A 23,726-nucleotide genomic window follows, 5' to 3' on the forward strand; every position below is an offset into this window, starting at 1 on the left:
CCTGTTCATAGATGGATTATGAAAAGCCATGTAAGCAATATGTATATAGAGAGAGGAAGAAATCAAAGGATTGGATGGGGGAAAGAAGTCCTGTGTAGCAAATAAACAGATGCTCAAATGTACAATAGAATATTTTTGGCTGCTAGATCAGTCAAGAATCAGGGCAGTTTTATTTACATCCATGTGTTAGCTGAAAAGAGAGGTCTGCAGCCAAATGTTTTGTCAATCATTTCACATCAACATGTGAACTTCGTGTCCCTTCAGCTCTGCAGATCCTTACGTTGCCTGCTAAACCTCAGTTACTTATTCAAGATCCGTATAGGTTCTGATATTGTAGCAGGTTAATAGAACAGGGTTATATACAGGTCCCTGACAGGGCTCCAAACACAGGCCTGCGACAAGTTTTGTTTTGTTTTTCAATGGCAGAAGAGGAAGTCTAGAGGCTGGTCTTGGCAGTGAGCATCACCACCAACCTGGAGTTGATTTATTGGACCCAGTACATTGTATGTGTGCCGGGCCTGGGGGTAACCCAAGCAACGCAGTCCAGGTCCGGTCCTGAATCCAAGGGTTCTGTGAGGAGTCTGTCCGACAAGGCTAAGGCAGGACACAAGGCAAGAAACCAGGCAAGGTCAGGCATAGGGTCTCAGGCAGGTTCTATCAAACAGTAATGTTGCTCCCACAACCTGGGGCGGGGTCCGACAGCCTTTTATCTTTGTCGGGGTAACAGCCGGTCCTGATCCCCCTGTCTTGCCCAAAGGCGAGCACTCCTCCTGCGAGTACTCAGGTATCTCCTTCTCTCAGATCTTAGTCTCTGCAGCTCGGGAGATGTCGGTGGGTTACTGGACCCAGAGGCCGCCTTAGCTTCTCCTGACCCAACTGGTAGTGGAGCAGCTGTAAGTGATGGCCCAGCTGAAGGCAACAAGGTAATCCCCGCTTCTGGAGCCAGGGCAGGCTCAGGCCCCTGACTCAGCCCAGCTGGTGCTTGTTGCAGGAGAACCTGTGCAGACTGGGGCTCTTCAGAATCATGCCTCAGACTTGGTTCAGATGCCACCTGAGGCAAAGGATTCAGTGCGGACTGAGACTCCTCTGGTTCCGAGTCTGAGCCCGAGTCCCAGCCCATCACAGTATGTGAATTGGCGGGTCCTCATCCTGCCTTCCCTCTCCACAATCTACCATCAAGAACTGCTGTTTATATGTACGTATGCTAACTTTGCCTAGCCTACCTCACAGCACTGTTGAAAATATTAATGTATACAACCTTGAGCTCCTGGATGGAAAAGAAAGATGCAAATGTATGGCCCACAGCACAAAATAATTACATAACCCATTCCCATGGGAGGCAGCGATGGCCACCAAACTGGATGCCTTTTAAGAAAGGATTAGATGATTTCATGAAGGTTAAGACAAGCAGTGGCTACATCTCACAGTGGCTCTGGGCAGAGACAGTGCTGCTTCTGAATATCAGTTGCCTGAAACTATAGGAGGGGAGAATGATGTTGTGCCCAAGTCCTGCTTGGGGGTTCTCCATAGGCATCATCTGGTTGGCCACTGTAAGAAAAGGATGCTGGGCCATTGGATCTCCTTATGTTATTACAGCCCATATTCTCCCAGTTTCCCAGTAGTTTGGGGTATTATAAACACTCCAAGCATTACAGTGGTACCTCGGGTTAAGAACTTAATTTGTTCTGGAGGTCTGTTCTTAACCTGAAACTGTTCTTAACTTTAGCTAATGGGGCCTCCCGCTGCCGGCAAGCTGCCACCGCACAATTTCTGTTCTCATCCTGAAGCAAAGTTCTTAACCCGAGGTACTATTTCTGTTTAAGCGGAGTCTGTTACCTGAAGCGTCTCTATCCTGAAGCATCTGTAATCCGAGGTCCCACTGCATGTACTTCTGTTTCTATCCATCCTATACTTGTAGTTGAAGGATTAAGGGGGGGGGGAGAGAATCAGTTTTGCAGAATAAGCATCCCTCACTCTTGAAGCACCATAAGGGCAGCTACAACATTCATAGCTTCCCTCTAGTGGTTGCCAAAGGAAGGAAATGTTGATCCTACTGCGTTTCAGGCCACTGGCAGGAAATGTTACTGGCAACAAAAGACATCACTGGCTGTGATATTCCCTTTGCTCCTAAGGCTGCACTTCTTGGATGCTTCAAAGATATTATTTTGGGGGAAGATGCAAAGTTAATTACTGGTGGAAATTAGACAAGTTCGGCATCATTTTGGAAATCTCCAAGTTTACCTTTAATCTTAATTCGTTTGAGAGTGTCTTGGTCATTGTCTTACATATTACAAAAGATTTTAAGAAGGATGCTCATTTGAGAAGCAAGAGTTTATATATATCAACCACTAGAATAATTTTCACTTATTGTTTCCCAGGTAATTGGTTATACATTGATAATCTTAAATTTTGTATTATTCCCCACTGGATTGGAAGAAGTTTCTTTTTTTTTTTAATTAAAAAAAATACTTTTTATTGTATACTTTTATAGTCAAAATTATATCATTTAAAAAGTAGGTTATGGTAAGATTGAAAGAGGATAGTAACAAAATTTACTCAGCTGACCCTCCAGCCAGTAGCCTTTTCTCAGCATGATTCTTCCAAGGCAGGCTTTTTAAATATGCTCCACTAAGGGACTCCTGCCAACCTAGCAGTTCGAAAGCACGTCAAAGTGCAAGTAGATAAATAGGTACCGCTCCAGCGGGAAGGTAAACGGTGTTTCCGTGCGCTGCTCTGGTTTGCCAGAAGCGGCTTAGTCATGCTGGCCACATGACCCAGAAGCTGTATGCCGGTTCCCTCGGCCAATAAAGCGAGATGAGCACCGCAACCCCAGAGTCAGTCACGACTGGACCTAATGGTCAGGGGTCCCTTTACCTTAAGGGACTTAGGGGGGAAAGTCACTAGGACTGATGGAATAACCACAATCCCTAGGAGCTGTTGGTGGTCCTGAAAAGGTGTCTAATCTTGATTGGAATGCAATTTACTGCAGAAATGGAAGAAATGTAAACGCCATCAAGCTTACTCTGTCATGAGACTAATAGGTGATACATATCAAATACCAATGTGTGATACACAGGTAATAGATATATTATATTAAGCAATAGGTATAGATGACTCAGGCAAGTAAGCCAAGCCACATGCTACTGGGGGAATTAGGAGTTATATACTTATACGGCACCTTGTGGCAGAGAACCCCTTAGATTGCATTTGCACAATGTCAGTCTATTTTTTTAAAAAAAGCCAAACCTTTCTGCCTGTTAATTTCATTAGCCGCCATCAAGTCTCCCAGTTGCCCTAGCATTCGGTCAAATGGTAAACTGTGGTTTTTACTCACTCATGGTTTTGTACATTTCAATCATATCTCTTCTTTATTACCTCTTGTCGTAGAGTCCTAATATCTTTTCTCTGCATGGGCTACATTCAGCACACACCAGTCGTGACTTGGCTACAAAAGCTCATGTGATTAAAGCTCTTCCTCAATCATTCCACCGTCATGTCTCTGAAAAGAATGGGACACACCACATCATAGTAATAAGCTCGGTATGCCCAGGTTTGAAAGCTTCTCTTCAAAGCAAAAAATAAAATTAAAGAAAATCTGATCAACTGCACATTAGGATGACAGAGCAAAGCATTACATTTTTAAAAATCACTTTTCAGTAGCTGTGAATCTATAGTTCTATGGTGGTGTGTAATTCCAGGTGTGTTATTGCATACCTGTGACCCCAGTCCTTGTTTTCAATCACACTTGATTTCTTCCATGTGCTGATTTAGTTTTTCCTTTCCCACAGAAGCACCCAACAGCTGCTTTACTACCCCCCTGCCCTCGCCTCTGCTTTTCATCTTGTCAACTGCAACTCCTGATGCTATCTTATTAAATATAATTTCCCTTCCAAAAAAGAATGCCAGGCTTCCAGTCAAGATTCTGCAATATTATTTTGCGATGATCTAACCTTTTGGGACATGCTAGACTGAGGTTATAATTCTGCTCAACCGACATAAGCTGAATGGAGTAGCAGACTTCATTAGATGGTTTATTTTGTCATCCTTGGAGTATCCTTGGAGCTGAATCCAGAGCTCCACGTCAACGTTTCCCTTTTTTAAATGGAAATTCTCTTATTCCGAATAGGATTCCTCACAAGAAAAGGGAAAAGTTGACAGCTATGATCCAGAGTACTTCAAAAGCTTTCACCTCATTGCCACAGAAGAAGGTCTAGGAAGCCCTCTGTACCTTTTGCCTATCAAGCTTTTACCAGGCTGATTTAAATGCTAATCTTTTGAGTTAACTACCAGTGACTGGGTCATGCTATTAGATTCGTGATAGGATACTGGCAACACCAGATATGAGGAATGTTATTTTTATCTTTACATTAATTAACAGGAAGCCTGGAAACTAGTGTCATCACCACAGGAGCTTGGTGTTCAAAGGCAGTATTCAAAAGTTCTCATTCTGTGAGCTTTGACATTTGAAGGTACGCTGGGCCATTTGACTTCCAGCAGGTTTCATAAAGAAGCTCTGGGGGAGATCCTTTTGCCTACATCCCACAGTTACAAATTTACCCAGGGTGCCACTCGTCCTTGTCAATTTACACATGTTCACCCCACCCCAATATTTCCAAAAGTGCATGTGATTGCCCTTTGTGATGTTAACATATGAGAGTGCTGGAGGTGAAATAGATAAACAGGTTACCCAATCAGAACCCAGGGGGAGGAGTCAGAGGGACTATAAAACCAGCTCTGGGATGGGCAAAGGGAAGAGTTCATTGGGAGGAGTGGGAGTGAATTGGGATAGAGTCTGTGGGTAGGTTGAGTTAGTGTAGCGAAATAAGCTGAGTCGGGAACATTTAGGAACTAGGAAGACAATTAAATATCTGAGAGGTGGTTTAGTGAGTGAGAGCAGGTAGCGGAAGTTATAGGTCTGGATAGGCAACCCATGATTGTAATGGACCGATACCATTTATGAAACCACACGCTTGTTAAACTGCAATAAATAAACAGAAGTTTATGTTCCAATTTAACCCTGACTGGACTCAGTATTGTACCAGGTAGGGCCTGAGTGGTGGCAGCGAGAAATAAAGTGGCGGCACAGGGATCAGTAGACGGTGAAATGTCCAGGGACCCTGTGTGATCGCCACACGCTTCTCCTCTTCTTTTTCTTTGTATGGAAGGAGCATCCCTTCTGACTGAAATGTAGATTTTAAATTGGCCTCCAGGATAGGCCTATGGTAAAAACCAACCATACGTTGACTGCCTGCGATAATAAGCATTCCAGACCTCAACATTCTGGCTGTGACTTGACTGCATGTACATCTAGATATTTTGACTGTTTTGGATATTTGGTGGCTCTGCTCATGTTAATGCAGGGATTTTCAAACAAACCAGATTCTCAACATTATCCTACATTTTTTTAAAAAAAGTTTCATCTCAAGAAAATGGGGCTTCTAGCTAAAATAAGTATCCTTGTTGAAATTTCCCCCAATTTGCTGACTTCTTCTCCAGTACAGTACAAGCTTTTCTGAACTAACCTCAGGGTCGTGGGTTTGAGCTTCACAATGGGAGAAATATTTGTGTACTTCACGGGGTTGGACTAAATGGCCATTGAGGTCCCTTCCAACACTACAATTCTATAATTCTAAGTTATCCAAAAGAGCTGAGGGGCTGATTTTCCTGTTGCTATTTTCCCGCCGCCCCCCCTCCTATAAATTGGATGTTGTAAACAGGCGGTGGCTGCGTAATGATGCTGGTTCTAAGGAAGATGGATTACTTCAAACGTACCAAGGATGGAACTCTTCCCTCAACCAAATTAACTTTGAAATTAACTCCCAAGAAGGAATGTTATTTCTTGAAACCGAGGAGGGCTCTCCTTCTATCTCTAACTCTCCCCCTGCCCCCACATACTTTGCAAACTAGCATCTCAGTGGTTTAGAAGAAGAAAAAACAGGAAACAATTTTCACAGTTCATTCATGGAATCAGTGAAATGTGAAATAGGCTAGGTTAAAAACCCGGGCCTCCCTTTGTGTCACATGGCAAAAGACTTCACATAGAGACCCTTTTAGAGAGATAAGCGCAGATGGATCTCCAGAGCAATAGTGCTTCTATTCTCCATGTTTTTCTCATGTCACTTTTGAGGACTACAAGAGAGAGCAGTCGAATATGCAGACATTATTCTCGTCCCCCCTTTTCCACCCCTTTCCTTTCCAGGAGTTTAATGAGTGTGCCGGTGCTATAGAAGCAGACTATTTTGTTCTGCTCTGACTGGTGAGTACCAGGCTTTAGGAAGAAAAGAAAGCCTTCTCACAGCTCCTAATATTGTCTAGTAAGTGCATACTTGCCAGAGAATACAGTAAATCGACACCTAAGATCTGAGACGGCTGCCACTGTTACTATGATGTACAACAAGGGGACGATAATCACATGCTTTGCCTGACTGAGAATTTCAATGACCTGAATATAGTAATAGAATATTGTAAACCGAGCCACACAGATTAGAATGATCACAGAAAATACAATATAATTAATGTCCCCCTTAAAAAAAAAAAAGCTGTCCCTGTAATTATTTTGATTGACACTTCATAGTCAGGTCATTCCATTTGTTCCGAAAGAGTGAGGTTCCCACAATTTGATGAAGGTGGGATCCTTCAGCACTAGCAACAGGCAGTGCTTGGGGCTTGTAGGCAAATACCTCAAGGACCTCCTCCCCCATATGAACTGACCTAGACCCTGCAATCATCCTCTGAGGCCCTTCTTCATGTGCCTCCTCTACAAGAGGTTCATAGGGTGGCAACATGAGAACAGGCCTTTTCTGAGCTGGCTCCCCGTTTGTGGAATGTTCTCTCCAGGGAGGTTCACCTGGTGCTATAATAATAATAATAATAATAATAATAATAATAATAATAATAATAATAATTTATTATTTATACCCCGCCCATCTGGCTGGGCCTCCCCAGGCACTCTGGGTGGCTTCTAACAAAACACTAAAATACAATAACCTATTAAACATTAAAAGCTTCCCTAAACAGGGATGCCTTCAGATGTCTTCTAAAATTTTGGTAGTTATTTTTCTCTTTGACATCTGGTGGGAGGGCGTTCCACAGGGTGGGTGCCACTACCGAGAAGGCCCTCTGTCTGGTTCCCTGTAGCTTGGCTTCTCACAGCAGGGGAACTGCCAGAAGGCCCTCAGTGCTGGACCTCAGTGTCCGGGCAGAATGATGGAGGTGGAGACACTCCTTCAGGTATACTGGGCCGAGACCATTTAGGGCTTTAAAGGTCAGCACCAACACTTTGAATTGTGCTTGGAAACGTACTGGGAGCCAGTGTAGGTCTTTCAAGACCGGTATTATATGGTCTCGGCGGACACTCCTAGTCACCAGTCTAGCTGCCGCATTCTGGATTAGTTGTAGTTTCCGGGTCACCTTCAAAGGTAGCCCCACATAGAGCACATTGCAGTAGTCCAAGCGAGAGATAACCAGAGCATGCACCACTCTGGCGAGGCAGTCCGCAGGCAGATAGGGTCTCAGCCTGCGTACCAGATGGAGCTGATAAACAGCTACCCTGGACACAGAATTGACACAGAACTGTGCCTCCATGGACAGTTGTGAGCTTTCATTACACATCCTTATGCACCAAGCAAAAATGTTTCTCTATAACCAGGTCTTTGGCTGATTAACATTCTATGGCCTTTCAAAGGTGTTTGTGGGAAGGGGGCTATTGCTTTGTTTTTGGTTTTTCATTACGTATTTTGTGTTCTCATTTTGTAGTTTTATGTTGGGAATCGCCCTGTCATCTTCAGATGAAACAGTCTCCCTTGGGGGGGAGGATTGTGGACTCTCAGAGGTTGGATGGCCATCTGTCATGGATACTGAGATTTCTGCATTGCAGGGGGTTGGACTAGATGACAATTTTATGATTTTAGGAAGGCCAGCATACAAAATAATAAATAATAAAAATTAATAATATACCATTAGAAGAATCTCTCGAAAACAGCAGCTGTTTCTGCCTTCACTTTCTGAACTTTTTAGTCTGTTGCAGTGCAGTTGTCCTCAAGTCCATTTCATCTGGCACTCTGCATGACTTGCAATTCACCCCGAATCTCATGTTGGTTTCAAAGAGCTTCGAGAGAAGCAGATGCTGCAATTATGTTTAAAAGCACGGCAGTATATAGATGGGCCTTGCGTGAATGAAGGCCAGCTTTTATTCTTGCTGTCCAACTAGAAAGCACTTTTATTGCCGGCAATCAGCTTTTGAAACTTCCATCGCAACAGTTGATCGTTCTGCCTCAGGCTTGCTTGTTGGTTACATATGGCTAAATGTTTTGGATGCAAGCTAAAAAAGTCAACATGAGAGCTCACGACTCCTTTTATCTTTGTACTCCTCTCATGGTTTCGGGGCCACAAAATGAGCCTGCGATCGCGTGATTGACACGTTGGCAATTTGATCTATTGAACTGGGCAGGGTCTACCTGCCCATGAGGTGGGGCAAAGTGCCCCTCTCAGGTATCAGAAGTGCAAGAAGCAGCGCTCTGCCTGCCCCATTGCTTCTGCACATCCCAGCGCATGGTATTGTGGCTCGGCTACCCTGCCCCTAGATGGAGAAACCAAGCGGCAATGCTTCCTGGCTTTCGCCTTCATAGCTCTCAACTTCATGGATGAGTAGGGATTTGAACTCTGGTCTCCAAAATCATAGTGTCGTTATCATACAGAGGGCAGAAGTGCTAGGATGTTTAGAGAGGTTTCTTAACATTGGGAGCCAGTATGGCATAATGAAAATCACCAGACACAGAACAGAAGAGCTTCATTCCATTCTGGCTTAACTTGCCAGTGGTAGAGCATAGGAGAGGCCAGTAAAGTGGGGCACTGCCACACACCTGGCCTCCAGGGAAGCAAAATGGATGCCACTTACTGGTGCCATGCAAGTGCACTGGCAGAGCCGACACTGAAGAGCTGCTGGCAGTCAGTGTAGACAGCACTGGAGCTAGAGAAACAAATGATCAGACATAAGGGACACTCTTATGTTCCTAATCCCAACTCCTGCATGGAATTTATTGGGTGACCTTGGCTGTTCACTCTCTCCTAGACTAACCTCCTCCGCACTGTTGTTGTGAGGATCCCCATTGATGCCATGCTGTATGGGATTTTAAAAAATGTAATAAATAAGATGCAGGCAGGCTCACAAGTGCCCGAACCTTTGGGTTTGTTCACACCATTGTACTATCCTTGCATGAGAGTGTAGGATATATTGATCAGTTATGATTCTTCCTCACTCGTGCTAGTGAGCATATAGCATGTCTTCTGATGAATGAAAGGGGGCACTTTTTTAAAAACCACACTTTGGTAAAAGATCTGAATGGCCACATCAACAATCAGAGGGTCACACACAATGGCAGCCCATCAGCTCACTATCCCTGAATCTGTGCAAACACTGTTTTGATTTGAATCTAAGGTGTTGGGAATGCATTGAAAGGACTGATGTCGTTCCCACAATAAAAAGATGCACCTTGGAACTAATAAATATCCCCGAGGCAGCTTTTAATGCCATGATAATTTCTGCATAAAACACACTTCACACACACAACACACACCCTCCATTTCCCTCCAGCTTTCCCCTCATAACCATTACCCCCTTTCCTTCTGAAGGAATTTGACTGGCAACCCCCTGCAGAAAAGAGAAAACAAATTTCAAAGACCAACCTAAGGAAAACTGTTTTTCCTTCTCTCTCTAGACACTTGTTTCTTCAGGTGTTGCAGGAAAAGCAAATCCCTCCACCGGGCTTGTTCTTAATAAGGGTTATTATTAAGATCCCCAAGCAGATCTGCTATTGCCCTTCCAAAGAGAGCAAGGCGCTTCACTCATTTATTGATGCACTCTCCATGAAGGGATTGCATTTCACTTTGTTTGGAGGACCTGAGAGCCCTTATTATTTTGTTTGCAGAAACACTGTGGAGGACATGAAAGGGAGAAAGGAGAGATCCTTGGGTTCACTGGTTGCTAGCTGTTGATTGCATTAAAAAAACAACCCAAAAAAACCTTCAATTTGAAAAGCTTCTTGCATGATTGAATCCTGTTGTAGAATGCCCACATCCTAATTTTGCTCCTTTCTTTCTTGAAGGTTCAGAGGGCTTTGGATTATCAAGTTTTGTCCAGATGATATTCGAGGTCCATCTGAACAAGAGAGGGGTTCACTTCTACACTAGAGTCCTTGCGTGTTCCCCCTTATATAGTCTACCCAGTTGCAGTTTATTTTTTCCTTTTATTTCCCGTCCACATCAATGCAATATCATTTCCTTTATCCTCCCACAGTGTCCCTTTCCTACAAACCACACATCCACAGCATGTCAAGAATAGATCTAAAATTGAGGTGGAAGATTAAAAAATGCAGACCTTCACTCAGTAACACTGAAGCACTTTTTATATTTATTGTAAATAAACAAATAGCATTTTTAGTCCCATTTATGTCAATGGGAGAACATAGGCACATAATTAAATTTACCTCATTGATATCACATACACTTTACAAAGTGTTTCATGTTCATCAGATCGTGTCTCAATGATTAAAAAAAGTGGGGGAGGGAAGCTGGGGGAAAGGAAAGGAACAGGTTTGGGAGCCTTCAATGAATCTGATAATGTTGACTGCCATTCTTTGGAAGAGATGTGGGGAAATGGCAAGGCTCCCTGAAATTGCTATCATGGACTTGCCACGTGGAGAGTGTGAGAGTGCCGCTCCAACTAGGATGGTGGAGGTCAGGGTGGCAGGAGCTGCAGTGGGTCCAGCGAGGCCCCATTGAACCCAGCAGCTGTACGACTCTGAGTCTGGCAAAGTCTAATATTATTGCGTAAGTTTTGGTTTTAATTTCCACCCTGACACCTTGGGGTGAAAGATGGATACGTTTGGGAAATCAATACATTTGGAACAATTCAGTTCCCTCACCTTCCCTCTCTTTTAGAGGGATTAGTAATTGAAGACTTGGAAGAGAAAAAGAATGATGAGAATGAAATAGAAGTGTGCTTCAGCTGAGCTGATGTCCTAAGCTAAATTCCAGATACAGTATTTCTCTATTGCCTCATGACATTCATGGTATTACAGTGTGTTGCAACAGCAGAGATGGGGGAAAGATCCTTGATAGAAAGTACAGTGGTACCTCGGGTTAAGAACTTAATTCGTTCCGGAGGTCCGTTCTTAACCTGAAACTGTTCTTAACCTGAGGTACCATTTTAGCTAATGGAGCCTCCCGCTGCTGCGCGATTTCTGTTCTCATCCTGAGGTAAAGTTCTTAACCTGAGGTACTACGTCCTGGATAGCGGAGTCTATAACCCGAAGTGTTTGTAACGCGAGGTGTTTGTAACCCGAGGTACCACAGTACTGGTGTGAGGGGGAAAGCATCTGTGGAAATGGAATCGGTTGGTAACTCGGAAGCAGAACAAATTTTTATAAAATAAAAGGCTTTTAAAACAACAGACTTTGTAAATTGAGAAGGAATTGCCCTTTATGCCCATGTTGTATCTACCAATCTCTTCCTCTAGTCCAGGGTTTCCCAAACTTGGGTCTCCAGCTGGTTTTTTTGGACTACAGTTCCCATCATCCCTGACCACTGGTCCTGCTAGGTAGAGATGATGGGAGTTGTAGTCCAAAAACAGATGGAAACCCTGCTCTAGGACAATACTCCTCAACCTTTTCAGGATAAAGGCTAAAGCCCAAATATGCATTGGGGGAACCCACTTTTAATTTTACACCACATTATTATTACTGTAATGAAATATTTATTTATACCCTGCCTATATTAATTTTACACCACATTATTATTACTGTAATGAAATATTTATTTATACCCTGCCTATATCCTGACAGGGACTCAAGGTGGTTTACAGATAAAACAGAAACAGTTTAAAACATATCTATACTATATACTTGTATGGTGGTAGTGTTGCTGCTGCGACCCACTTTTAGAAGACCAGTGGTCTAGGGAGTTTTGACCAGAGCTAGTCCTTTGCCTTAATGAGACCTTTCCATGCCCTCCAACATTTCTCTGATGAAAATTGGGACATCCTATTCCATCGTTGTCATCTTCTTAATCACACATAATTTTATTATTTATACCCTGCCCACCTGACTGGGTTGCCTCAGCCACTCTGGGCAGTTGCCAACATAGATAAAAACATAATAAAACATTACACTTCCCTATACAGGGGCTGCCTTCAGATGTCTTCTAAAGGTTGTAGAGTTAATTTATCTCCTACTTGGCTTGAGGGGTCGCCTAACTCCATACCCTCCAACATTTCTCTGATGAAAATAGGGATGTTCTAAGGGAATGCAGGACATTCCAGGATCAAATCAGAAACCAGAATGGTTTCTGTAAATCTGGGAAAATAGGGATACTTGGAGGGTCTGCTTTTCTCACTTGCTCTGCCAAGCACATAAACTTCTTCTGCTTTCTCCAGGTAGATCAGAAGGGAGGCAAGGAGAAGTGTACATGCCAGTGGCGTAGCGTGGGTTGTCAGCACCCGGGGCAAGGCAAGTAATTTGCGCCCCCTAACCCTAACCCCCAGATGTTGCGCCGGTGCGGCCGCCCCCCCCGCACCCCCCACGCTACGCCACTGGTACATGCAAAGGAGAAGGAAGAACAGCCGGGGACCCCTTTTCCTCAGCCACCCTCCCTCTCGGAGAGCCTGACTAACTTTGTCTTCAAAATGTCACTTTTATTACTTCTAAGCCATCGCACTCTCTTTCACACTCGCCTTACCCAATGAAGCGGGATGTGTTCTCTGCCTGGCCCCCTCCGTCCTTCCCTTTAGCAAGCTGAACGCAACACAAAAAGTTCACAGGGGAAGCGGCGGGAGGGAGATGGTGTTAGTGGAGAGGGTCAGGGAGAGCTTTTAACTCATCTTAACATTGCAGTCCTTTCCCCGCCTTTTGACTTTTATCTGCCCATCTCGGCTTTTTGTTTGCTCATTCATCCGTTGTTTTAAAATTGGGGGCAGCGGTGGGGGGGGGGGGTGGAGGAGAGAGAACCCTCACGTGCTAAATGGTGTGTAAAGAGATTGCATTGCTGCAGCAGCACCCAGCACTTTGCTGCAGTTTTCTCCGGGCACGCAGGCCATTTTCTCGATGCATAGAGAGCAGGATGCAGCCCTATAAGCTGGCGTGATGAGCTGTTTGGCAGGCAGGGGTGAAGGTGGTTCCTTGGAAAATTCTTAGCCCACCAGAACCTTTCAGAAAACTACTTTCAAGTTATATTGGCAAAAGGGGAAATGATCCCCGCTGAATGTATAGACGTTACTTGGAAGTCAAAAGGTGTTTGACTAGACCAGCTTGCATGTATATCTAACGATCATCTTTCACTCATCTGCAGTTGTGAAAGTAGGTTTTCAGAAGCAGGATTGAATTCCTGTTCCAATTACACAACTTCAGAAAACTAAGGGGTGATGATTAGCACCTCACAGGGTGCTGGTTTCCTTCGGCACTGATGCAGTATCTTTCCTACTTTGTTTGCTTGCTTTATTTTATTTAAATATTTCTATACCATGCTTCTTGGGAGAAAAGCAATGACAAACCTAGACAGCATCTTAAGAAGCAGAGACATCACCTTGCTGACAAAGATCCATATAGTTAAAGCTATGGTTTTCCCAGTAGTGATGTATGGAAGTGAGAGCTGGACCATAAAGAAGGCTGATCGCCAAAGAATTGACGCTTTTGAATTATGGTGCTGGAGGAGACTCTTGAGAGTCCCATGGACTGCAAGAAGATCAAACCTATCCATTCTGAAGGAAATCAGCCCTGAAGGACAGATCCTGAAGCTGGATCACTGGAAGGACAGATCCTGAAGCTGAGGCTCCAATACTTTGGCCACCTCATGAGAAGAGGAGACTCCCTGGAAAAGACCCTGATGTTGGGAAAGATTGAGGGCACAAGGAGAAGGGGACAACAGAGGACGAGATGGTTGGATAGTGTTCTTGAAGCTACCAGCATGAGTTTGACCAAACTGCGGGAGGCAGTGGAAGACAGGAGTGCCTGGTGTGCTCTGGTCCATGGGGTCACGAAGTCAGACATGACTAAACGACTAAACAACAAAATACCATGCTTGGTTCCAGGGTGGCTTAGACCTGTACAATACCAGGACAAGAATGCTACAAATTAATGCTACACTTGAACAGAAGAAAGAGCCATTGACAAGAGTTAAAATGCCCCAAACTTAAAAGCCCAAGAGAATAAAAGTTTTTCACCTCATGTGTAGAAGAAAGGAATGTTTGTACCAAGCAAATCTCCCCAGGGAGGGCATTTACTAGATGGGGGCTATGACTCTTGCAGTTTTTACCCATTTTGCTTTTGACAAGGGAAGAGCGTCAGCTGATGATTTAAGTGCAGGCATCATTGAAGTCCCTCCTTCAGGAATCTTTGTCGTGAAGAACTGTGAAAAAGCTATGCCATGAGCTCTAATTGTGCATGGGCATAGGGATGCCATTCCACAGTCCCTCCAAATGTCCCTGTTTTCTAGGGACAGTCCCAGATTTACAGAAACCATCCCGGTTTCTGATTTGATCTTGGAATGTCTTGCTTCTCCTTAGGCTATCCCTATTTTCATTGGAGAAATGTTGGAGGGTATGCATTTCGGATTTTTGTGGGAAATGGGACTTCAGTAGGTGGGTGGGATTTGCAGAAAGGTTCAAAAGCCTGCTCAATTTAAAAACAAGTATACAAAAAATTGTGGTTACTACACTAACACATATGCGCACACAGTGCATTGTAATCATCTTGATGTTACCAGCACAGGCCAAACAAATCATAAAAAGGCAAATAGATTTGTACATTTGCCGTTTGCACCTTGTCCATAGGCCTAAATAGAACAGTTGTACAATCAGTGAGTTGGCCAGAAAAAATGGTGCTGCCTTCTCCCCTGCCTACCTAAATGGTATCACAGGTTAGGTGTGTGGTCACTCTGCTGCAGAGCCTCCGAATGACCTCATTATTTGTGAATATTTGGTCTGGAATAAAGTACTTGGCCCCATCCATTGTGGGCGTATACCTCCTTAGGCTAAGCACACTTCTTTGAAGTACTTTTGATCCACACAGATGACTCTTGCTTACAAACAGATGTGCTCAAGACATACGTAAGGACATTAGGTCATGTAGATGTCCTAAGGGTCTGCTTTTCTCCATACAATTGCTTAGGCAACAAAAAGCAAGCCATAAAAAGACTGCTGAGGAAAGAAACAGAAACACTGGTGCATATTCTTAACAGGGTGGCGGGAACATATTGCAAAAACAAATACAAAAATTAACAAAGTCAAATCAATAATAGAACTGTGTGAGCAAAGTATGAATCCATTGTAAGAAGAGTTTCCACTAAAAGTGGAACGGCAAAAGCTGGCTCCTCCATGCACCTTGCCACAAGTCTTCTGGTAAGCAGCAGCAACATTGCTGCCAGCAGACTCTTGGCGCAGCTCCAACAGGTAAGCTGACCTGCATGGATTCAGGTCAAATATTTGCACAGAATGATGGGTAAGAATCATTGAATATAATTTGGTCCATAGCTTCACAATAACACTATATAGCCTTCCCCTTATGTTAACGCAGAAGCCATCCAGTAACCACACAAAGGATGGGCATTCTAGCCTGGCTCCTCTGTCCCCATATTTATCACCTTAGAAAACAAAATAATCACTTTCCAAGTAATGATAGGCAACAGTCTGAAGTGTGTGTGTGTGGGGGGGTCCTTTTGCTTCCATTGAGGCTTCCATATGTTTAAGAATTCACATTATGAAGAGCTGTAAACAGACTGAATCACTCTGGAAAAACCATGTAGGTAGGGGCAACAAGGTTTGGTTTTATTTTTAGATCAAAATTTTTATTTGATTTATTAGTCTCTCACTAGCAAAGCATCTTTGGGCAGTGTCCAAAAAATGACTCTCCAAACCCCACCTTTCACCTTTGTTTTGTTTGCAAAATAAATAAATAAATGATGCAGCATTGATAGTCTTAGCCATTTTCTAAATACGGAGTCACTACGTCATTGATCTGACTGGAATATTAGTTTTCATGACCTCGTGTTCTCATAACCGTTTTTTACAATGTTATGTTCTGTTTACTTTATTGCTCTCTGTGGAATGCTGAATTTGGAAAGAGAATGCAAACTCCCACAATATACATGCACAGCCTGGCTTATGAAATATTGTCGAAGCATTTCCTCCCCTCCTCCCAGACCCAGTTGATAAAGATATGGTGAACTCCCATAAAACCTACCATTTAGTTCATAGTTTCCTTTGTACTGTGGCCAAAGTTCAAATTGTTACACCATTTCAGGGAAAGTGTGGTTTATATCAAACATTTGCGGTATCTAATTGCATAGTTTAGTCACTGCTGCACCTGAAACACTATGTCATCTAATGTATTTGTTTAATGGGATAGTCTTCAGGAGTAAGAAAGTGAAACTGTTGAGATGCCATCCCAGTGAATGTTAATCATTTTATGGAAAGTTATGGACTCTACTAGGCTTAAACCAAAAACTTGCTTGCACTTTCGAGTATAAAATTTTCTAGATAAAAACTTCCCCATGTAACTCAAAGCTGCATTTACTTCTCCATACAATATAATATAGTAACACTGGCTGTGATCTTTTAAAGACAGCAAGAGACAATGAAGATATTTGCAAATCACTTACTGGGCTAAAACAAGGCTCCCGATATATGTAAAACAAGAGAAAAGTCACGGAGGTGTCTTCTGCCCCACTGGGTCCCAAATCCCAAATCTCCTTTCCAAACAGAGTCTTTCATTAGGTTCAACTGGATCATAAAGTAACAAGTTTTGTCCTAGGCTTTTTACGCAAAGCTTCTTTTGGCCAGATTAACCTCGTTGTATTCACTAGTGGGCTTGGATTAACCTCTATGAAGCTCTGTTTTGTTTCTCTTCATTACATTTATCCTGATGTCTCCTATTATCTCCTCTTTTCATCAGACAAAATAGTACAAAGCGTAATCCCCAATCAGTTTTGTTTCAGCTCAGAGGTGTCTGCTCAGGCTTCACCCAATGGACATTGTTTCCTCTTCTAAATTAAACAATCTGTCTAAATAAATAACCACATCAAGATAAACTGCTGATGTGGGGAACGGCAGGGTGAGGGAAACTCAACCTGCAGACAAAACTAAATGAGCGGTGGATATAGCATCCTCCCCTACAAAGGTTGTGAAAGATAATTTTGGGGTTCTGGATACATATTGTTCACAACACTGTACATGACGATCCGGCAGCCATTTTCTTCCAGCAACATATGGAGAGCAATTTCCTGGCAGTTGTTTAGCAACAGTCCCTCAGCCTATGCATTCATAAACCAGATGTGTGCAGAGTGCATTTCAGATAATTGTTGCCCCGTGTTCCTCCCCATGCTGTCGAGATAATGTAGCCAGGGTACATAGTGGCAAAAGTGGCAGCCCATTGAAAGATTCAGGAAGCACATGCAATATAGTCCTCATGGGCTGCATATCTTACTGCTAGAAACCTCCCAGAACATATCGATTTAGGACATCAGGAAGAACAGGTTTCTAGGATAGTTTTCTTTCTGCTGTGCTAATTTTGAACATGCAGCAAGATTTTTGCCCCATGTGGGTGGCACATCATTTCCCCCATTTTTAATGGCCAGGCTGCAAGTGCTGTGGCTCATGTAACCAAAATGGCATGACACACACAAGAGAAGTGTCAGCCAACTTGGCAAAACCCCAGGTTTTGAAGGCCAAATCAGTAACTGGAACAACAACAACTACAAAACCCCCAAACCTCTAAGGGAGCAGGCTTGGAGGTTACACTAAACTCTAGTTTAACATGGCAATAACAAGTTGTCACAAGCCTTGCACTTTTGCACTCTCCGATCTCCTTCCTTAGTATGCCTGCAAGATTGATAACTTTCACTTCCAAGCTTCAGTTAATCAAAGTTTAGCATTGCTATCCAAACCATAAACTGGCTATGGATTGTTTAAATAAGGCAGCTTCATAACCTATGGTTTGATATTGTCTTCTTTCAAACAAACAAACTATGGTTTGCTGGGTTCAGGCAACACAAACTGTGATTGAACAGAATTGGAAGCAACAGATTCTGAACCTCTCCTTGCAGCTATGGTGCTCTTGTGTGACCTCCAGATTGGATCACTATCTCAGTAATTAGATTGGATCACTATCCCAGTAATTGTTACACCAATCTTGTGAAATACACTATTATCCCCATATTGCATATAGGTATGCAAAGGCTGAGGAAAGAGTGGGTTGTGGACTTTGGCAGAGGTGGACTTTGGTAATATGGCGTCCTGAGCGAGCACAAAATTTGGCACCCTCCTAATATTTCTTACTTTGACAATATTTTGGGGGGTACAGTTTACCCATGCAATGATGATGATTATGATGAAGAACATTTTGTGCCTCCTTGGCTCAGTGCTTTGGGTGCGGGAATCACCCACACTGCTCCAAATCGAGAATTGTTAAGAGCAGCTGTTGGTAGTTCTGAGTGTATGTGTGATGCAGGCATTCTATATATATATTGCCATATTTGTAGTCCTGAATGCTGGATATGAGTTTCCTTTTTTCCACCACACAATGGTCTAACGTTTTGCCTAAATGCCAGTGCCAAACATTGGGCTTACTTCTACAGTTTAAATAAGAGTCTACGAAACAATGGGAGTACGTCATATTTATTTCAGGATTGTACCTTCGGCCTTACTTATCTGTCCGCGTTGAAAGAATTATTGCTGCAGTATTAATGTTCATAACTTGTTTCTCTTGCTTTCATGGGCCATTGAAAACACCAGTGTTACTTGAATGGGCATTTTGAAGCTCCTAGGACTGCGATTTAGGAAAATAAATAATGCTTCCAACAGGATATTAAGCCAACTGAAGCAGATGTGGCGAATAATTTAGTTACTCATAACTTCAGGGTCTTTCAAAAGTCCCTTGTTCCAATTAAGCTGGTAACTTTTTCTGGACCAATGTTTGTGGCAAAAGGAAGGGCAAAGGCCATTTGAACTCCACAGAGTTCTCTCGGCAATATGCCAAATTGTTCTTTTAATACCATGCTGGCTGTTTGGGCCATCAGAAGGAAAATATGCAAGTGGGAGAGAGAATGAGAGCTTATGTGCTTTGGTCCCAGGGCATGGTCTGGAGCCAGATGATGCGGCAAGCTTTGTTGGTGATGGGGGACTGCATGGGCATTATCTCCCCCACCCTCACCCCCAATCTTTGCCACCTTGAGTTCTATCACAGAAGAAAACCAGGCTATAGATACATGGGAAATGAATGTGAACTGTATTTTTATTTTTATTTTTTGCCTCAGTTGTTTTCAACAAAACTGCAGGAACTTTTTCAGATCCCCATGTTCCCTTACTGCTACAGGTGTCACAGAGCAGATTCACACAAGCATGTTCATCACTTGGCGGCTTCAGCAAAAGGTGACAATTTGCATGTGCAGATGTGTTATCCCAGATGTAACACTATAGCTAGAACGTTCATATCACCTCAAGCCCCATGCTTTGAAATGGAAGCTATTTTATACAATCTGCCAGCCATCAAGTGATCTTTGCTAGATTGCTGCTGCTGTCCATCTGGGTTTTTGAGTTATTGCTTTTTTGTTTAAACATTTTAAATAATTCCCCACCCCACCCTGGTGTGTAGCGTTGGATGTTTTGTGATTGCACATCGCACAAGCACACTGATTGTAATAAAGCAACTAATAAATATTTACATACAGACCAATGTAAGAACCATTGCATAGGTGACTTTAAAATTATTGCCGGATCCAAATTTTAATGGATATGCCACTGATAGCTATGCAACATATTCTTCATGGAAATACTATATACTATGGAAAAGGATTCCAATTGGTTTAAGTGAAGAGCCTTAAAATCACTTGCGCTGCATTTTGTTCCTCTCATTTGCCATTGCTGGCTTCAGATTATTGGGGGGGGGGGGGTTAAATTCTGTTTGATGGGTCCTTTCCTCCATGAGCTATAGTGTCATTCTGGTACACTGTGGGAAATTTAAATGGCAGCTAGACTGAGCCCCATAAAAGGTAAAAGGTAAAGGACCCCGTTCGGTTAAGTCCAGTCAAAGGTGACTATGGGTTGCGGCACTCATCTCGCTTTCAGGCTGAGGGAGCCGGCGTTTGTCCACAGACAGCTTTCTGGGTCATGTGGCCAGCATGACTAAACCGCTTCTGGTGCAACGGAACACCGTGACGGAAATCAAAGCACACAGAAACACTGTTTACCTTCCTGCCACAGCGGTACCTATTTATCTACTTGCACTGGCGTGCTTTTGAACTGCTAGGTAGGCAGGGGCTGGGACAGAGCAGCGGGAGCTCACCCTGTTGTGCGGATTCAAGCTGCCAACCTTCTGATCAGCAAGCCCAAGAGGCTCAGTGGTTTAGACCCTATACTGACCCTATACTGAGCCCAGTAGTGCATCAGGGAAAACACTTTTTTTGCAGAACCCAGAGTAGACATTATCTGTGGGCCCTGCTTGGGAGTTGGGCCCTGTGTTGGTGGATGTGTAATGACAGAGCAAAGGCACCACAGTCCTTGCACACCCACACCCAACCTTCTCTTGCTGTTTTCTTTGCACACCCATTGTCCATCCAATAGCTCCTTTACCCACTTGCAGCTACTAGCTAGAAGATCAACTTGTGAAGCCACTGTTGGATGACATCAAGGAGGTCAATGTGGTTAGTGGCAGAGGTAGTTGCAGCCACTCTTCCTCATTGCACAGTCTGGGTGGTGAGGAGATGAAGGAGTTGCAGGCAACACTGCTGCTGGCTTGAGGGAGGGAGGGAGGGATTTTTTCCTCCCAACCTTCACGTATTAGAGAGGGCCCAATTTACCCGTGGGACCTCAAAAACCAGTGGCAAAAACAGTCCACTTTGGCATGTTAAGATGCACATACAGATCCATCCTTAGATGGGTTTACAGGTTTATAGTGCACTCAAATAGCAAATTATTCCAGAGTGACCTTATGCTTTCAAAACAGAAGTGATGTCCCACTCCATATGGTGATGAACGCTAAGGTTAAAAGGGTCTGATGTGCTCCACTGAGCCTTGCAGCCAAAGCAGGGAAGAAGAAGAGGGAAATGCCAGCCTTAATGAGAAAGAGGGAAAAGTATTTTGAATTGTTTTCCAGCTTTACTGGAAGGGTTGCACACGGCAACAAATGAAGCAATGAAATAATATTGCTGAAAGTATCTGGTGACCCTACCACTTGGTTTCCCTTCCACTGTTAATTTTGGGGGCATGATTAAAGAACTGCTCTTCCAGGGATTAGCAACCTTTTGTAGGCAACCACCGGGTTTGCAAATGTTCTAAGTGCTGTAACTCCTATAGGGGTGCCTCACATCCCTCATGGCATGACATTCTCCCTGGTACTAAGAAGTCCTCACCAGGCCAGGGGGGAAAGGAGGGGACCCCCATCTCTCACTGCACTGCATAGAAACTGCCATCTCTCTTGATCCAAGATGGAACAGCAGCCGTGTTGTTTCAATGAAACAACTGGCAACCTGATTGCGTAAAGGCGTTTGTTTATAAAACGCAACAACACTGTGCCTCACTTAATTTTTTTACCAGGTGTGCTCACTGTGACTTACAAAACACGGGCTCATAATAACTATCAAATTACAACCATATGGTAGAACAGAACTGTAAAGGGAGCAGGATAAAAATGAGAAGGAAACGGGAACCCATTAAGCCAAATACCTTGTTAATCGTGTTGTTGTTGTTGTTGTTGTGTCCATCTGACTAGGTTACCGCAGCCACTCTGGGCGCCTTCCAACAAATGCCTACAAGGGAAAAGTGCCTGTCAGACCCCCACATGGAAGAACTTCTATCACATGGGGCTTATCTTATTTTAGCCACACAACAATCCTATGATGTAGGACTTGCAGAGAGAAAGAGAGAGAGAGGAGAGAGAGAGAGAGAGAGAGAGAGAGAGAGAGAGAGAGAGAGAATGGCTTGCCAAAGGCCACTAAATGTGTTTTATATCTGGACAAGGATCTGAATCTTTTCCCAGTCCAAATACACTTCTGGTTATGCACCAAGTTGTACAGAGCAACTGGTGGCCCAAGGTGAACATCCCCAGCCATGTCAAAAGCCAGCCAAAGGGCATCCAGGGTCCAGCTGAACATTGCAGTGGGGATGATTCACATCCAGTTTGGATGGTCATCTGTAACACATAATTTAGGCGAGATTCTTGCATTGCAGGAGGTTGGACTAGGTCAGGGGTCAGCAAACTTACCATGCCTCGGGCTGGTGTCTCCAGTGCCGGAGGGCGGGGGGAGCACGTGCCCATATGCGTGTGCACATGCTATTTATGGCACACTTCCGGGTCAGAGGTGCACCGGAAAAAGCTTGTACACATGTGTACGGGCCTCCTCCGACCCGGATGTGCACCGGAAATAATGCTTGCACATGTGCAAATAACGCTTACGCGTGCGCACAAGATATTTTCGGTGCTCCTCCGACCCGGAAGTGGGCAGCCATGCAGAGTTGGTAAGAATGGGTGGCGGGGGTCACCACGGGCCAGATAAACGAGTCCCTCGGGCCTTATCCAGCCCACGGGCCTTTGTTTGGTGATCCCTGGACTAGGTGTACCTCAGAGTCTCTCCCAGCTCTATAATTCTATCATTCTATGACAAACAAAACTCATTTGTTTGTAATAATGATTTTTAGATTGGTGATTCTTGTGTCACTTATCATTTTCTTCTAAGGCAGGGGCTAACTCTTTAAATATTAGTGCTTTCTAACTGAGAAACCTCATATGGTTTGTATAACAGATGGTGTTTCCTGATGGAGAAAGGATGTATTTCAGGCTTCATCTGTGGATATTTTCTTTAGTGACAGGTAATTCAGGGTTTATTCTTGATGCTGAAGAATCAGAATGCATGTGTATATCAATCTATTTGGGTTTTGAGGCATTTACAAAAGACTGGTTCCATCCATTTCTTTGGCAATTCCGAAATCAAATTTTGTCCACGTAGGTTATGTCCAGTTTCCTTTTGTGAAGTGTTGGCTGCAGATATGCCACACAAATGTGTTTTAAAATGGACCCTAGTTCTGAAATATAGACTTGATTCCACCCCACCCCCCACCTGCCTGGGGATGTTTCCACAAAACGCCAAAACCCATAGACTTCCTGAAAGCTAATCCAGTTCAGGGTCATATGATTTCTTTTCAGATTCCACCTTAAGAGAGTTTGGGGATAACAATGGGTTTTGCTGTCTGTGAACTGGAGAAAATCCTGTAGCTTTAGGGCGAACAATGAGTGGAATTTTCGTGCACTATGGCTGTTTGCTTAATACAATGGAAGTTGGTACAAACTGGACTTGCAAGTGTCGAGGAGACAGTGTGGGAAAATCTGTATTACCGCAACTGAGTCAACAAAGTTCTGAATGCATGAATGCTGACTTAACTGTAACTACAAAAACTATCCGGTCAGCTTCAATAATGCCAGAAAGGAGACGGAGCTTGAGAAGGGGTTAAACACAGCAAACAGGGCCCTGATGGTTACCGCGAGAAACAAAGCAAGCATTCAAATGATTAAAAATACCATGCAATATGCAATCAGAATCGCTTTGTTGGAGTTGGAGGCAAGTCTATTACCCAGTAACTGAAGATGAACTAAAGGCCAGCACAGACATTTTTCTGTCCTTAGGAGTAATTATATTAATGCTTCGTGAAGGTTAAAACAAACAGTGATTAGGGAACAAAAGAGATGCCC

General features: G+C 43.6%; 1 long non-coding RNA gene across 1 annotated transcript in view; it reads left to right on the plus strand.

Annotated features, from left to right (window-relative positions):
• Positions 1–5,015, plus strand: part of LOC310843028 — a 343,220-nt gene extending 338,205 nt beyond the window's left edge. Inside the window, exon 2 of the long non-coding RNA XR_014563472.1 lies at positions 4,857–5,015. This is a non-coding gene — a long non-coding RNA (uncharacterized lncRNA). The remainder of the gene's footprint in view (positions 1–4,856) is intronic.
• The last annotated feature ends 18,711 nt before the right edge of the window (positions 5,016–23,726 follow it).

The sequence above is a fragment of the Podarcis gaigeae genome, assembly GCF_964106915.1.
Source record: "Podarcis gaigeae genome assembly, chromosome: 4".
NCBI classification, from domain to species: domain Eukaryota; kingdom Metazoa; phylum Chordata; class Lepidosauria; order Squamata; family Lacertidae; genus Podarcis; species Podarcis gaigeae.